Genomic DNA, 15,699 nt, shown 5'->3' on the forward strand with positions numbered 1-15,699 from the left:
AAACTTAAAGGACTTCAAGATATTACATTAAAACCAGCTTTTTTATTATTTTTTGCAGGATCTCCAGCATTTTTCATGTGCAGACTGATGGCTAACAGCTCTTCATGGTATTTACAGGAAAAATGCATAGTGCTAAATAATCGCCACATGCCGTGGGAGTAACTTCTGTTTTTAATAAAACCAATCTGGTCTGGATCAATGATAAGGGGGCATAATTTCTTCAAATGGGAAGCCAGCTCTTTGAAAGGAATCTAACAGTCTACATTGCTCTCAGATCAGGGTCTGCAGGGTAAGCAGAAATCAGGGCCTGACTGTTTTTATGAAAAAAGAGTCTTGTCCCTGTCTGACAAGAAATTCTGGCAAAGGGATTTTACTGGGAGAAAGAAGTTTTGGTGAACAGAATAAAGTGGTCTGGAGCATGTGGGGCTAATTGCTGCTCTCTGTTCCTTTAAGTCTACAGGCACTCATTCAAGAATGCATTTACTGGACAGTAAGTTCTTGCATTAGTGCTCCCTTTTTCAGGGAATGATTCCTCCTTGTTGCAAGGCAGGGAGCAATAGCTGAGCAGGATTGCTGCCCACACCGTGATTGCCTTTAGAACTGTCAACCCATATATCATACATTATCACCTCTATTCCCTGCTGGCAGCGCCTCTCTCCACTTTGCATGTGTGTGGGTGGCCCAATGCAGTTGACTCAAGCATCACTGATATCCAGGGTGGTTTGGTTGCACACAGCAGTCCATCATACTTTAAGGACCACATAGCAGAACTTATGTCTCTTTGTCTTCTCCCCTCTGCTGCATCTCTGTCTTGCTGCTGGATCAGTTCTTACAGTCTCTCCTCTACTGTTCCTGCAAACACAGTGCTGGTATTCTCCACCCTGCATTTCTCTCCATGATACAATCAATCTAATCTTACTGTCCATTGTTTCTGTAATTAATGCATTGGTGCGTGACAAATTGCTAAACAGAGGAAAAACAGTGACTTGTCTTTGGATGGTATGGATCCCAAACACAAACTGCAGGGAGGAGAAGAAAAAGACAGCAGGTGTCCAAGCAAACCAATTGTTGTCACTGGACTCAAGGATGACATTCCAAGAGCAGATCATTTTTAGCAGCTGTCCAGCCAGGCAGATATATTTGCTGCGAACAAAGTGGTTTGCTACTCACTTTTCCTAATATAATAGGTGAACCAAATCCCATGGATTTTCCTCAGTCTTATTATGAACAATAAGAATAAAGGTACATATAGTGCCTTCATCCCTCTGATTTTATTTGTCCTATAAGCTTTAAGCATTCTTCTCTTAGAACTGAAGAAGAGTAGAGAAGTGATTTGCACAAGGTCATAACATAAATCATAAATTAACTGAAGGTTTACAGATTTCAGGTTTGCATTCATAACAATAGATCTCAGTTGCATCTCTGGTAGGAGACAAGACAGGACAGGCACCTACTTACTAGCTGATTTCATTTTTTGTGTAAAATGCAAGTGTACAGAAAGTTAGAATACAAAACCACACAATTTTGCTTTAATCATATGGCTGCTTTTGGCCAGGGTTTGTTTTTTTTTTTTTTTTTTTCCAGCTCTAAATGCATGTGATGCAAATACTTCCTTAGTTGTGCATTATTACATGTTTCAAGCAGTATATTCTCTAAAATGATAGAAGCATTTTTCATTTTCTGCTCTGGATGTGACCACCAGAAAGACAAAAATTTCCACAGTGTTGGAAAAGTAGGCAAACAAGTCATACAGCCAACCAAAATAATTACTTTTTGGCAAAGTGTTTAGTGGAAAATTTCCCATTGTCATTGTACAAACAATGCACGTTCTCCCATGAAACAGTGTCAGAGTGTTTCTCATAAACATATGCACCATTTCCTCTTCAGAAAGGTCAAGTAAAATAGCATCAAGAGGAGCATTTAGAAGCAACCCACCTGTTATTGCCAGCCAACAGCTACTCAGAGAAATGATGCTAGTGTATCTTGGGGAAAGACAACTGGGTCTCTGTCTGCAGTGGATTTTTATGGTGCAAAAGAAGAACACACTGGTTGAAATTCACAATCCATTGCTTTAAACTAGCTTTGTGAGGCACAATAAAGTCACTAAAGATAAATCATTGAGGTTTGTATTAGATGCTTCAATGGAAGTATTGAAAAGAGATGTGCTAGTGTATCAATGGAAGTCTTTTGAGCCTTTCTATGAGATCCTTCCATTTAGGGGGATTCACTTTTGAAACAGAAATTATTGCAATCAGCAGATACCTTCTAAAAAACGACAGTGCAGCTCAGCCAAAGGTTATGTGTTAGAAGCATAAATGGCTGGATGAAATCCTTCAGTCCATTTTATATAGGATAATAGACACTATTGTCATAATGATCCCTCGGACTTTATTAACCACAAATCTATACCACACTTTACAGCACGTGATCTGTGCATCTTTGATCATCCATAAATGATATCTACAGATATGGGAAAGAAGATGGCAAAAATCAAGGTCATTTCCACTCTACAGCATGTCATGGTTGGGCAATTTCTAAAGAAGAGGGGCACATCACCAGATGAATATATTTATGGGTCTTCCAATAACAGAAGGTTAGCAAATAATCATTCCCAGATAAACAAAACTTTGGTCTTTCAGTCAGTTGTGACCTTAACATTAAAATCAATAAAACAAAACAAAACAAAAATTACAAAAGTATCTTCCAGGAAAATGAGTCCCTGGGATTTGATTCCAATTTTCAGTCTCCACTCACTATTCTGAACCACCAATGTGAGAATCCTATGTATATGTATATGTATATGTATATGTACATGTATGTGTATTTTTATACCTATGTATATAAATTCTTTGAGGAAGGTACCCTATAGAAATCTGCAGTCAAAGACACCAAATGGTTCAGAGGAGAGCTATGTCAGGCTAGGTACAGAAGAAACAGCACTGAAAGGTTTCTGAGTGACAATAATGCATATGACAAATGGAAGGGGCCACTGAAGTCTGAAGTCTTACAGAAGAGAAGTTTAATATGCAGGTCATCAGGGAGAGGAGGAAGAATTGGACAACTTGAAGGGCAAATCATGCTAGAATTCTGTGCAAGCCACTGAGCACAAATGACAAATACACCCAGAGACAATACCCATGCGCACAAACACGCTGTATAATCCCAGACACTGTAAGAAACATGTAAACATTCGAGCTTGCATTTGCATACATTCTGAAAATGCTAGAGGACGTTTTTGCAAGCTATTATTTAATTTATTCACAAGGTCGATTTGGAAACAGTGTTCAAATGTTTTGGAAATACGTCAAGAACATCGTTTTATTTCATGGTATTGTGGTAGCATCTCATTATAGTAGTCTAATATGAATGCAGCACAATGAAAAAGCTATTGTGATTGTATTGTACTAGGCTAAATAGATAGAATGTTATTACAGTACTGTAAAAGGAAAGATTTATAGGTTAGCATTTGCATTTATGAGTAAGAACAGCACATGCAGCCACATACTTGGCTATTTGGACTCCCAAAGAAACGAAACCTTTTGTTATATTCAGAGTTATCAGACATTTGAGCAGTGAATGACCCTGCTGCTGCTGGGAAAAGCAGCAGCAAGGGAGAATAGGTGTGTTGACTCTGCTTCTGGAACAGTTTCTGCTGCCATGCACCCCAGAGGTTTAATCCCCTTTCAACAAGAACATCAGGGTCCCAGACAGAATAGGATCCAATTGCACATCAAAGCAGCCTTTTTTTTTTTTAGGATGGGCAACTAGGGGGCACAATTTTAATTTCTACAGAAATGCAGCCAGCAGGGAAACAAAACTACCTTGTATGAGCTGAGGAATGTCTTTGCCTTCTCCAGGATATTTTCCACTGCTATTAGAGGCAGAGGTGATGAAGGAGAGCTGAGGGGATTTCTCTGTTTCTTTGCTAAAAACATTTTGCCAACTATGAGAGTATTTCAGTAGGGCATCCCTTCATCCCCTTCTCTCCCTTGCTGAGTTTCGATTGATGAGATCTATGAGTTTTCTATTTAAAGGAGAAAATCCCTGTTTGCTTTCAACTTAGGTGAATAAATATGATCTGGAGAGGAAAGAATCCTGAAAGCCAAGTCCTTGGTGTTGTAATCACCACAGTTGTGCTGACTAGAATGGAACTACACTGATTTGTATCAGCTAAGGCTCTGGCCTGATACCATGAACACATCTTTGTAAGCCACTAAACATCTCCCCATGCTGTCTTTTGAAAGAATAGATACTTTAGTGGCAACTGCTTCCAACTGGAAATCTAACACAATAATGAGAAAGTTTAAAAACAGGAAATAGTACTCAGCTGTGGAATAAGGGCTTGATGGAAAGCCTATGGAATCAAGTGGGAATGATATCATGGCTTCACACAGGTTTTGGATAATTCCTAAAAATGAAGATTAAAAAGTGTCAAAAGGAACCAGGTGCTTCATTCTTGGTAAATACTGCTGTAAAATGAGATGTTAACTTCTTAGATCCCACTGAAAAATCACAAATAAGATTGAAAATGTGGAAGATTTTCACATATAATTGAATTATGGATATCAGTTTCTACTACGGAATTTCCAATTATTCTGGACAGATTCTGGGTGCTTTCAAGAATCACATCCTCCTGTTCACTTTGACAATACATGCATTGATTGATTGTCAGTCTGGAAGAATGGCTTTTCAGTCTTAATTTATGGGGCACGTATCTCTGTTTAACAAGGGATACCATCTTGTGCACTGCTGGATGTTTGCTGCCAGGTGCTGAATGTCTTCATTATTGTTAAAAGTGCTCCATATCCTGCTAAAGCTGGTCAGCAAGGCAAGAGGACAGTGCTTGTTCAGAAATAAAATCTGCCAAGGAATCCATGATACAATAATTAAAAAATAACTTTATATATATGTATATATAAAAGAAAAAAAATAGAAGGTTTGGCCCATGAAATCTTTTTTTTTTTAAATCAGAACAGGGTTTTTAGGAAGCTTTATCCAACCTATTGATTTAAGTAGAAATCATTGGATGTTATGGAAAGTATAATATATAATAAATAAATGGTTGGAAAAGTACAGAGTCAGAGAGACAATTATTGCTTAAAACAACAACATAAAAAGCTTTATATACCTGAAAAAAGCCTTTTCCCTTCTCCAAAAATCTATTTATATAAATATAAATCTTTCATATGCTATGTCCTGTGGGATCAGGAGTTCTCTGATTTTAGCAGAATTGTAATATGAATAAGCAAATGAGTTCATGGGAAAAGTTCCTACTAGAGCTAGAAAATAATGTTACTGATCTGCCTCTGTTTATAAGTAACCACTGCTCAGAAATATGAATTAATTCCAAGTAAGATTTTAAGCAAATATTTTGAGATATTTAAGAGACGTTTATTATTTAAAAATATTTAAGACCAATTCAGTCATGTCAAAATTATTAAAAAGAGGTACTTGGAGTTTTATCACCATAGAATCAATCTTTATAGGTAGACTCAAACAAAATAAACTTCTGATTTTGCTGCCTCTATATTATTCTTGTTAAGCCTTGTTGTTGTTGACTACTGAATTACAGATTTTTCAAGGCTGATGATGAAGTTTAAAGCAGTGAACTATTAGGTGTTAATTTTGCCAGAGAATTTCCATCCATTTGCTACCCTCAGAGCTACCAGAGTGGGTTCTTTCCAAAGCCCGGTTGCTTTCAGTCAAAACATTTGAAAAACACGTTGAGTTGTAGGGACCTCATGGCAGAAGTTGCCATACAAGTCACTGTCACTAAGTGCTTACTCCCAGCAGAATAATCCATGCTACAAATTACAAGTGAAAAGATCCATATCTTTAAAAAAAAAAAGAAAATCATCATTCTTAGTTCAGAAAGCAGAAAACCAGAAACTGCACTGGCTGTTTCTTGGTACCATCTAGTTGTCTGTGGCTCTTTCCTCAGCATCTCAAATTTTTGTCTCATTTTCTGGCTATTCTCATTGACCATGCATGAAAACTAATTAGTCAATTTTAGCTCAACAAATCACCTGCTACGGTCAGGAAGGTAATTTTTTTTACCTAGTATGTGTGTGAACATAAGATATTTATATACAATCTTACTTTCAAAATGTAGAAAAAAGTCCACTGACTTATTTCTTAAAAAAAGAGGACACATGCTTAAAATGAGATATGTAGTTAAATGTCTTGATGACTCAGTACCTTTATGTCAATGCAGAAAATAATAAACTTCTCTGTTTCATACTATCATCTCCCTGATGAATTGAACTCCTAGAAACTTATTACGAGTGCCAAGACATTTTTGTTTGATTCTTCTCAGTGGGCCACGTCTTCAAAGAGCAATCATGATAAACATTTGCAAATAGAAATATTTGTTAAAGCCAATGTTCATCCCAAAGTGATCTCTCCTTGTGAGTGCACTGATGGATTTTTGCCTTTTACAGGAAGGTAAAAGAGGAAGTAGTTTATTGTTCAATACCGGGCCTGTGACAGACTTCTAACTGGAGAATTGGAGACCATAAAACACCAAATGATTATATCTTTCAGCCCTGCTCTCATGCCTGAAAGGAAATGATTTGATTCATTAAGCATTCCGCAGGTTAAAAACAAATTATCTCCATTTGTATTTATTTGCAAATCTAAAGAGCTATCGAGCTCACAAACCTCTTCTGGCCTATTAAAACCATCCAGCACCAATTTTTAAGAGTGCTTGGGAGGCAGCTTGCAAACAAGTAGCACCCAAAACCATGGACAGACTTTCCGAGAGCTCCATCTACAACACATTGAGTTTATTTTGGGACACAAACAGGAACCAAGCCCTTCTGAAAATCTGTGCTTCATTAGGAATTCTGATTATTATTAAAAATCTGGCACTCATTGAAGGTGCTGAGTACTTGAAAACTCAGTGCTAGGTTCTCTTGAATTTCCTGTTGGAGAGTTGTTGTTATGCCAGCAAGGCTTTTGAGTTAGAAATATGTCTAAGCAAATTTTGAGATACATATGCAGGTACAAGATTATCTTCTTAAAATATGTTTAAATCGCTGCTGTAGGAAAAATAGGGTGACGTGCTTGTGTGATGACATCATTACATCTCAGTGGCTTCATAGAGCTACAGAAATAAAAATGTGAGCAATTTCTTATAAAGATCTGAAAACAAAATATTTTTGTTCATTTTCTAATAATTATAGTATTTTCAGAACAGACACAAACTAAGGGCTATTTCTGTTGATTAAAATGCTGATATTAGTAGCTGACATATCATAGTTAGTGGTAGAATTTGGAGAAGCAAAGACTCAAATTTAGGGGCCTTACACTTTAAAGCTACCAACAAAGGGCTGTTACAAAGTCCAAAGGCAGTTATGACAACGGCCTCCTAGGTCTGGGAGAAATGATTTGCACTGGATAAAGCAGTTCAGTACTCAGCATTTGGCTTTATTTTTCCCCTCTGGGCCACACCATTGTTCTGTCATTTTGAACAAAAGAAAAATAGTTTAAAAGGATAATATTTCTAGGTCTTACAGACTTGCCATCTCTCCATAGATCTTCACAGGAAAAAGAACTATGAGATAAATTGCCCTGTGAAATAAGAGAAGTTCCAATGGATAAAATACTGCAAAGGGATTAGACACTTCTGGGCTTTTGGGTAATCTTCATATATTCAAATATTTAATGTCTCAAATTTTAAGAGGCGTTTGTACAATGCCCTTAACAAGATGATTTAACTTTTGGTCAGCCCTGAAGAGGTCAAGAAGTGGGTATAAGTGATCCTTGTAGGTCCTTTCCAACTGGAACTATTCTATTCTACTTCATTCTATCAAGTGATGATCCTCTATGGGAACTGATGAGGCCAATGGGAAACATAAAAAATACTTAGCTTTCTGAAAGGATACAAAAAATTACCAAGCCTTTAGGGAGGACACCACTGGGATTCACCAGGAAGAATATGCTACAAGAATATTATATATAAAAATACAGATAAATTAATGTGTAATGAAAGAAAAATAGCTTTTGAAAGAACAAGAGCCAGTGTTTCACATTTATTCCTCAGGTAATTGGCAATGTCCTGTCTGCATTGTAATCTGTGGAACATCTGGGTCTGATCTGAGACTGCTATTCCACCAGATGTGCAAAAAAAGTTGTCCCTTCTCAGGTGCAGCAATGTGGATGCTGGCTGCATAATGAGCCTGCAACCTTCTGTCCCACATGCTGGTTGTAGCAAAGGCTCTGCTTCCTCTTCCTTAGGATGACTTATGATTCCTTGTTTCCTTCTTCTGCCTTAGGTGGAAGCTAAAATTATCAGGGCTTTTGAGGGAGACCAGCAGTGCACTTCCTCCTGCTGTTGGCTTTTTGGTGGGTGAAAGCCCCAGGGACAGTCCTGGTCTGGCACAGCTGCAGAAAGGTGTCCCTGGAAGGTGAGAATAAGTCTGGCTCTCCGGAGCACCCTTTGTTCCATCCCCTCAGAGCAGATAACTCCCATCTGCAGCTGGTGCAGGGTAACAGGGAGGTAAGACTGCCATATACAATGATCTCTGTTTCATTTCATCTGAATCGTCCCAGTGAAAAATTAGTCTTACACCCACCAACGCCCTTAAAGGGATATGCTCCTTTTAATGTGTGAGATGAAGAAGAGGAGGAGGATAAGAGATGAAAGAGAAGAACTCTGATAACTGTGGGATCTAGAAGCTATAGTGCGCTCAATTAATTAGAATCTTCTCTTGTTTAAAAAAATGGTCTCTCTGTGCACATATTTAAAAACTGGCAATAAAATATCACTTCTGCACCACTATGAAGTCTCTTTGAGATCCTCAATGAAATACTTGAATTACAAAGTAACAATTTCTATTGTTAGGAGTTGCTGCTATTCTCTTTTTATTGATGTCATAAAGTAGGTATTTATGAGATGAGGTTATTAAGATCAATAGTATAAATGGAACACCTAATTCTCTCTTTTTCAGACCAGCACAAAGCATTCCTTGGGTGGAATATGTGAGAATAAAAGGTGACTGGATACTGTCAGTTAACCCTAATCCAAATGCAAAGAGCTCACCCTATTAACAATGAGTCATTTTTTACGTGTTTCTTAGATCTAAAACTATCTTGTCCCTAAGTAGCCTTTTTATGAAATGTACAGATTTGAATTCATTGCAGGATTGGATTTGCCACATTTACAACTAACACTGAAACTCTATTTTTGTCTTTTTTAAAATATGAAAGACAAGACAGAGCATTTTATTTTAAAATCCATTTAGTAGTGTGTTTTTAATAAATATGATCCTTCTTTGTGAATGAAAATGTCCTTTCATAAAGGAGTGACATAAAAATGTCCTTTCACGAAGAACAAAAATCTCAGATTTTAACACTGATACCAAGTCTTCCTATCTACTAAATTATGAACTGCAAAGACACTATGGTATGGACTGAGTTAAATCTGTACACTAATGAAGAATTTAACCTATATTTATAAATTTTCATTGCTCAGACCAAGTTGCAAAAGACAATGGTTTTGAGCCAAATTTAGTCACCAAACTCTCTCAACTACTTCTAGTTATCTGTCTCTTGTTTCCATTTCCCATTTTCAGAGCAGCATCATCAACCATGACTAATTTAAGCTCATGATTAAATAATATCAGCTTAGTTTAGGGGTCACCATTCAGGAAAAGCATTTGCCAACAGCTGATCATGTTGTTCTTAATGACCCTGCTTCTAGAACTCCAATCTATAAGCACTTGCTAACATCAATAGGATTTACCCATAGGAGCAGGGTTTGAAAAGTTCACCAGTCATGAGATGCTACAGAAGACAGTGAGTGCTCTCCATTGCCAAATGAAGAAAAATTTTACACAAGTTTTTTTTCTCAGATTTATGTTAAACAAAATACTTGAGAAATTTGGATAACTTCAGCAATAAAAACAAAAAACCTCAAACACTTTTATTAAATAATCAAAGCCTAATATCATTCTAATATTGCTCGCTACCCAAAAATAATAGTATGCTTTAATTTAAAAGATGTGCTTTTCAAAAATGCACAGCAACAATTGCTACAATACTTTCAAACCTAAAAAAGCACACAAAAAAATCTTCAACATCTTATTTCACAGAGATTCACTTCCTTTATCTTAATCGTTTAGTTTGCAGTAGTGTACAAAAAGAGTTAATTGAAACAGTTAGCAAACTGAGATGTGAGCTTCTACTATAGCTCTTCCCATGGGAACTGTTGAATGAGAAAAAGTTCCAATACCTCACAGTTTTCCTATGTGGCTACACACAAAAACTTTATATCCATCTAAGTGATTGTAACCAGACACAACAAATTTGCTATGAAAGTTAAAATACATAATATGATGCATCCCAACACTAACAGTAGTAATTGACTGGAAAAGTCTTTTCCATGCTACTTATACATCTCTGAGGGTTGTGAAAGCAGAGAAAAGCTATCTCTGGATTTTGCACCATCAGCTGTTGCCTGTCAGCATGCGTGGTGGCAGGGAAGGGTGTGCAAAGCAGTGCTGGGATGGGGGAGAGCTATGGTGGAGCTCAGCTCTGTGGTGTGTCCCCAGATGCAGCCCCCACGTGCAAGGAGCTCTGCTCAGCCCTCTTCTCCGTCCTGAGCATGTTCCTCCTGCACCTGCAACCAGGGGCTGTGAAACCTTTACAGGGCTAATACAAAGCTCACATTTGTGTCATGCTGAAACGTATTTGAGGAGGAAAAGACCCCTGCTTGTCTGCCAGGCTGTCTATTCCCCACACTGTATTCAAAGGCTCTTTACTGTTGTGCCACAAAGGTTGAATCAGAGAGAGCAGGGAACAAAAACCTTCTAGATGGCAAATCTGAGTAACAATGTGAGAGCTACATACTGTGCAATGCCATTATATGACTTCAAATCTTTTGTTCTAGAGAACATTATATGCCTATTACATGCTTAAATACAGGCATTGCTATAGCATAATTAAAATGTTTGTGATCACAGAAATAAAAGGAACAGTTAAAAAGCAAAACTGTATTACCTCTGTAGGACTGCTGAACTTTGGCTATAGGCACAGAAAGAAAAGCCATCAGCATGAGGCAAGGAGTGTACAGGCCTTTGGCTCCATCTGAAAAAAACAAGTTAATAGGTATAAGGGCAATTCTCTGTTGGTGTGTAGCTGTAGAAAACCACTTTCTCTTAGCTCTGCAAGCATGGTTACTTAAGCAGTGTTTTCATACCTGAAATGCTCCTGTGGACGTGCTTCAGGGCACTGGCTTTAGTGGGAGCTGTGTAACTCTACATTAATATTTGTTAACCTGTACAACCTAGTACTTGCTGTAGTTTCTTCTCTTCTGAAAAATACTGCACATTGGGTCAAATGGAAACAAAATGTAAAACTGCTAAAATACTTCAAATGTTAGTTTGAGATCCAGGGCTCTTAAATGTATTATTTTTGGGTTTTTTTACAGGAAAGCAGACACTAATTTCCATTTAGGAAAAAAATAATTCCACAGGGAAATGTATAAGTGAGCACTTGCAATCAGCTTTGTTCATAGCATTGCAGATAAATTGTTGCAAATACCATGCACTTTTATGCTTTGTTTTGCTTAAGAATTCTAGAGAACTCCATAAGTGAGATTGTTGCCACAATTGGGAATCCTTAGTTTAGCTGACAAAGACCTAGCTAAAGTGTTCTAGGGATGTAGAATTAAATGAGGACTTTGTCCTTCTTTTCCTGTCAGATCCCTGAAGATGCTAGATTATCTTCTATAATGTGTTTTGCCACAGTCTCTAGAGAGGACCACCCCCTTAAAAAGACAGCATAGTAATCTAATAAAAATCCAATCTATGGAGATCCATTACTGTGCAACTGAGAAAACCAAACCAAACAAGAAACTAATACAAAAACCTCAGAATTCCTTGGTGCATTTTATGTACTACAGCATTTACAAATGACCACATGGATCATGTAATATCATCTACTGTGCAGAGTTTCTTTTATAGGTCCCCATGGACTGAAATGTTTAGACACAACAGAGTTGAGCAGAGGGGCCAGTTGTAGATTTAACCAGGAATTCTTATGGTTTTATGGGCTTGTATGTCAGCCATATCATTGCTTTAAAAATTGCTTTTGTATTTAATAGTAGGGGAGCTTGACCCGAACATAGTAACAACACATGTATCCCTTTAACTGAGCTCTGTGAAGGATTGCAGACTGAAATGTAGAGAGATACTAGCTCTGTGAGTGAAGATGTCATTAGCTGCCCAGGAAGGGTAACTTTGTCAATTGTCATTAACACATTTATTACGCTGGTGCTTTAAAGATCAGAAGTGTTAACCTGGAAATGGCATTCTGATTTAAATCTCTTTAATGTTTTGAAGGAATGGTCATTTCTTTATACCTCAATGCTCTTTGAGGAGAGTCCTCCCTTTGTTCAGCATCTGTGAATTGCCTGTATGTGGATCTCACTTAAGAAAGAAGGAAAAGATCCTGAGTTACTCAGATCTGTCATAAAACTGTCACTTTGGATTATTGCTTAAATGTTGGCTGCAGGCTGAAAACTGTATGTCCATGCAGCACTCACCAGTTCAGGTGGGGTTTATAAAAGAGAAATTGCTGCTCTGCAGGGAGATACCTGTTAACCTTATTCATTTGTAAAACTGGTTACATATTTTGGCACTCGCCTGGGCAGTCTGACAGTGACGAAGCTTTTGACAGGATGAGGTAGATATACGGTATTTATGTAAGGTTCTCAGAAAGTGCAGCTTCAGAGCAAACTTTATTAACTGCACCTAAGCTCATTCTGTGTCAACCAGCAACTCTTTGCAGAAAAGCCTTCAGATCTTCTGCCCTTTGACCTGTAACAAGACACAAAGCTGGGTTGCAGGTGATATAGGACTCTCAATTAGTGGTTCCAGCTTTACATGCATTCTTGTGTTTTGTGATTCAGATGTCTTTTACCAGGCTACAGGTTGTGTGGGGCAGAAGTTGGAAAACAAGGGGCTTGTCTTGAGAAATGTTTAGCAGCTTCAGTTCCTATGAACACCAATGCTCAGAATAATGAAGGATTCATCCTGCAACTTACTGGACTGTTTTTGTATGACTGTCTGCATTTTGCTATATAGTCAAGGATTAACTTCTAAATAATGGCAAACTGAAATTAACAATGTTTTACATATGTTTGCATACATAACTTAGCTTTTTTAATTAATATGGCTTACACTTACATTTAATTGTATTTAATCTGATAGGTGTTTTTCTACAGTTAGCACAGGAGTTTCATGATACCAGGAAATTCAGTGAGCAAAACTGCAAAAGACAAATTAAATTGACAAAAAGTATGCATTTGGTGTTCATTGTGTAGTCAGTATCATTATGGAGGATCTTGTTTATTTATTTTTTATTATATAATACTGATTATCACCAAAATCTTTGCACAGATTCCTCGTATGGTAAGATTATGGCACATATTTGAAGAAAAGAATGAAAATTGTGTCAGAGATTTTATTATTACCACAATTTTTAAGCTAGAGAAACAGTTGTTTTACCTGAGCTGTGTAGTTTCCTGAGTAAGCAACAAGAAAAGGGCTCTAGGAAGGAGAAGAGTGGAAATATAATAGCAGGTGATGAAGGTAGGCACTCATTGGCCTGAAGCTAAATTGAGTTGTTGTTTATCTCCAGGAGCCTATTTGAGGAAACTCCATCAGAGCTTTCTGAATACTGAGATTCTCAGCATTTTCTAACATCAGTCAGCCCAAGAGGAGCTGCATCTCATGACATTCAGGACCAAATACCTTATGGTATGTCTGGCTCACCTTTGCAGCTCTGGGGCAATTACTTCAACATCTAGGGCACATTACACCTGCTGCACAAGCAGTTCACAGCCAGGCTGTGGACATCCTATGGATCTAGTGAGCCATCCCTGCTGCTGACTAATGCTAATATGGGCAGTGTCAAGATGAGGAATAAGCCTGGAGATGAAGTGGTAATAAGTAGTTCTGGGATTTTGTTGTTAAAGCAGATGTTGCCAGTGTCTTTAAAAAGGTTTAAGGTAATCTGTTGCAGCACTTAATTTCTCAATGTTTTTTGAGCAGGACTGAAGTCCCCACTGCAAAACAAAACTGTCCCATGGTGTATGTCCTTGATATCCTACAACCTTTGCACCATGGTCATCCTCCTCACCATATCATCATAGGTTCCCTTTTCAGGTATGGTACACTGCTGCCTCACAGCATGCCTTTCTTTGGACGCTCCCTTTCTTGGAAGATACTGCACAGGTTCAAGCTGTTGGCTTGTCTAGGGATTTCTGCTAGGACAGACACAGAAAAAGACACTTCCCCAGCTTGGCATAACCTCTGAGCTTCCCTCTGTACCTCCAGACAACCCAGATTTTCTATTCTACCTTTCAACCCTACTGTGACACAGCAAGACACTTGGATTTTTCCCCTGATTACATACAAGCTTTGCAATATAACTGCTGTATTGCAGGCTGGGATTTCTTGTATTGTAATCAAGTATGATCAATTCACTGCAGGTGCCATGGCAGGCAGAGGACATGCAGTCCCTGGTTTCTAAGTGCTCCAAACCTAACCTTTAAATGTTGCTACCAAGAGGGGTGATTGGCAGTGCCTTCTGTACTGCAAGGAGATAATTGTGGTGCAATGGTATAATCAAGTGAGACTCATTCTGTATTTTTGCTATCGTGGAAAAATTTCTGATAAGAGCCATATGGGGTAAAAAAATAGGGTTACAACAATACAATTACAGGGTTGTTTTATCCAAGCATAAGTGTGACCGAGACAAGAAGTGAACTTTTCTACAATATATGTATGCAGGCAAAGAATCTGAAAGACTGTGGACTCTATTTCTAACTCAACTTCCTGTGACCACTGAAGAACAGAAGAATTTTCAATGAGGAATTAATGTTATGAAGAGGTTTAATATCATATAGCTCATGGCACACGAAAGATCCTTAGCTCTTAGCTCATGATAATCCGGATAGAATTTAACCTTCAAAACTTAAAAGGTGAGTCCGCATTACTTTTAAGACGAGAAAAAAGATCTATCTAATGCTGTCATTCAGGTCCAATTCAAAGTTCTTAAAGTTAACAGGTCTCTTTCCCTTGCCTTCAGTAGGCTTTGGATCAGATCCTGACAGTCACAACTCCAAATGGTGTGATATGTAAAAGTGCCTTTTTTAAGTGCTCCTTGCAATCAGATAAAACTCTTTCCTAAACAGCATCATTCAATATACAGATTGTAGCAGGTAATTGTAATTGTAAATTACTGTAGCAAGCTTAGAATCAACTATTTAAGTACTCACCTGGCAAAACTGCAAAAGCTAACTTTTTTCCTTCTCACTTTTCAGTATATATTTCATTTTTCATGGCTCCCTAACTCAGATATTGCAGTGGCAATTAGGATTGAATCTTGGCATAGACATAGCCTCCAAGCAAATATTTGTCATTTAAAAATCATGGTTCAGTTGAGTAAAACTTGGCAAACTGTTCTAAAACTGTATATACAGCAGCTTTACTTGCAAGTATTAATGCAGCAGGTAGGCACACTGGCAAAACACACTCCCATGCATGTGTGTGCTAACGTACAAAATACACAAATACAATTTCCCAGCACATAGGAAATCTTCTGAATATCTAACATTGGATAGATACTAAGCAAGTTCACAGATGATACAGAACTGGGAAGAGCTGTTGTCTCCCTTGGAGGCAGGGAGGC

General features: G+C 37.8%; 1 long non-coding RNA gene across 3 annotated transcripts in view; it reads left to right on the forward strand.

Moving 5' to 3' along the window:
* LOC143694411 (uncharacterized) overlaps window positions 1-15,699 on the forward strand; it is a 141,095-nt gene that overhangs the window by 76,511 nt on the left and 48,885 nt on the right. The gene's annotated exons all lie outside the window — the stretch shown is intronic.

This window comes from Agelaius phoeniceus, chromosome 6, assembly GCF_051311805.1.
Source record: "Agelaius phoeniceus isolate bAgePho1 chromosome 6, bAgePho1.hap1, whole genome shotgun sequence".
Lineage (NCBI taxonomy): Eukaryota > Metazoa > Chordata > Aves > Passeriformes > Icteridae > Agelaius > Agelaius phoeniceus.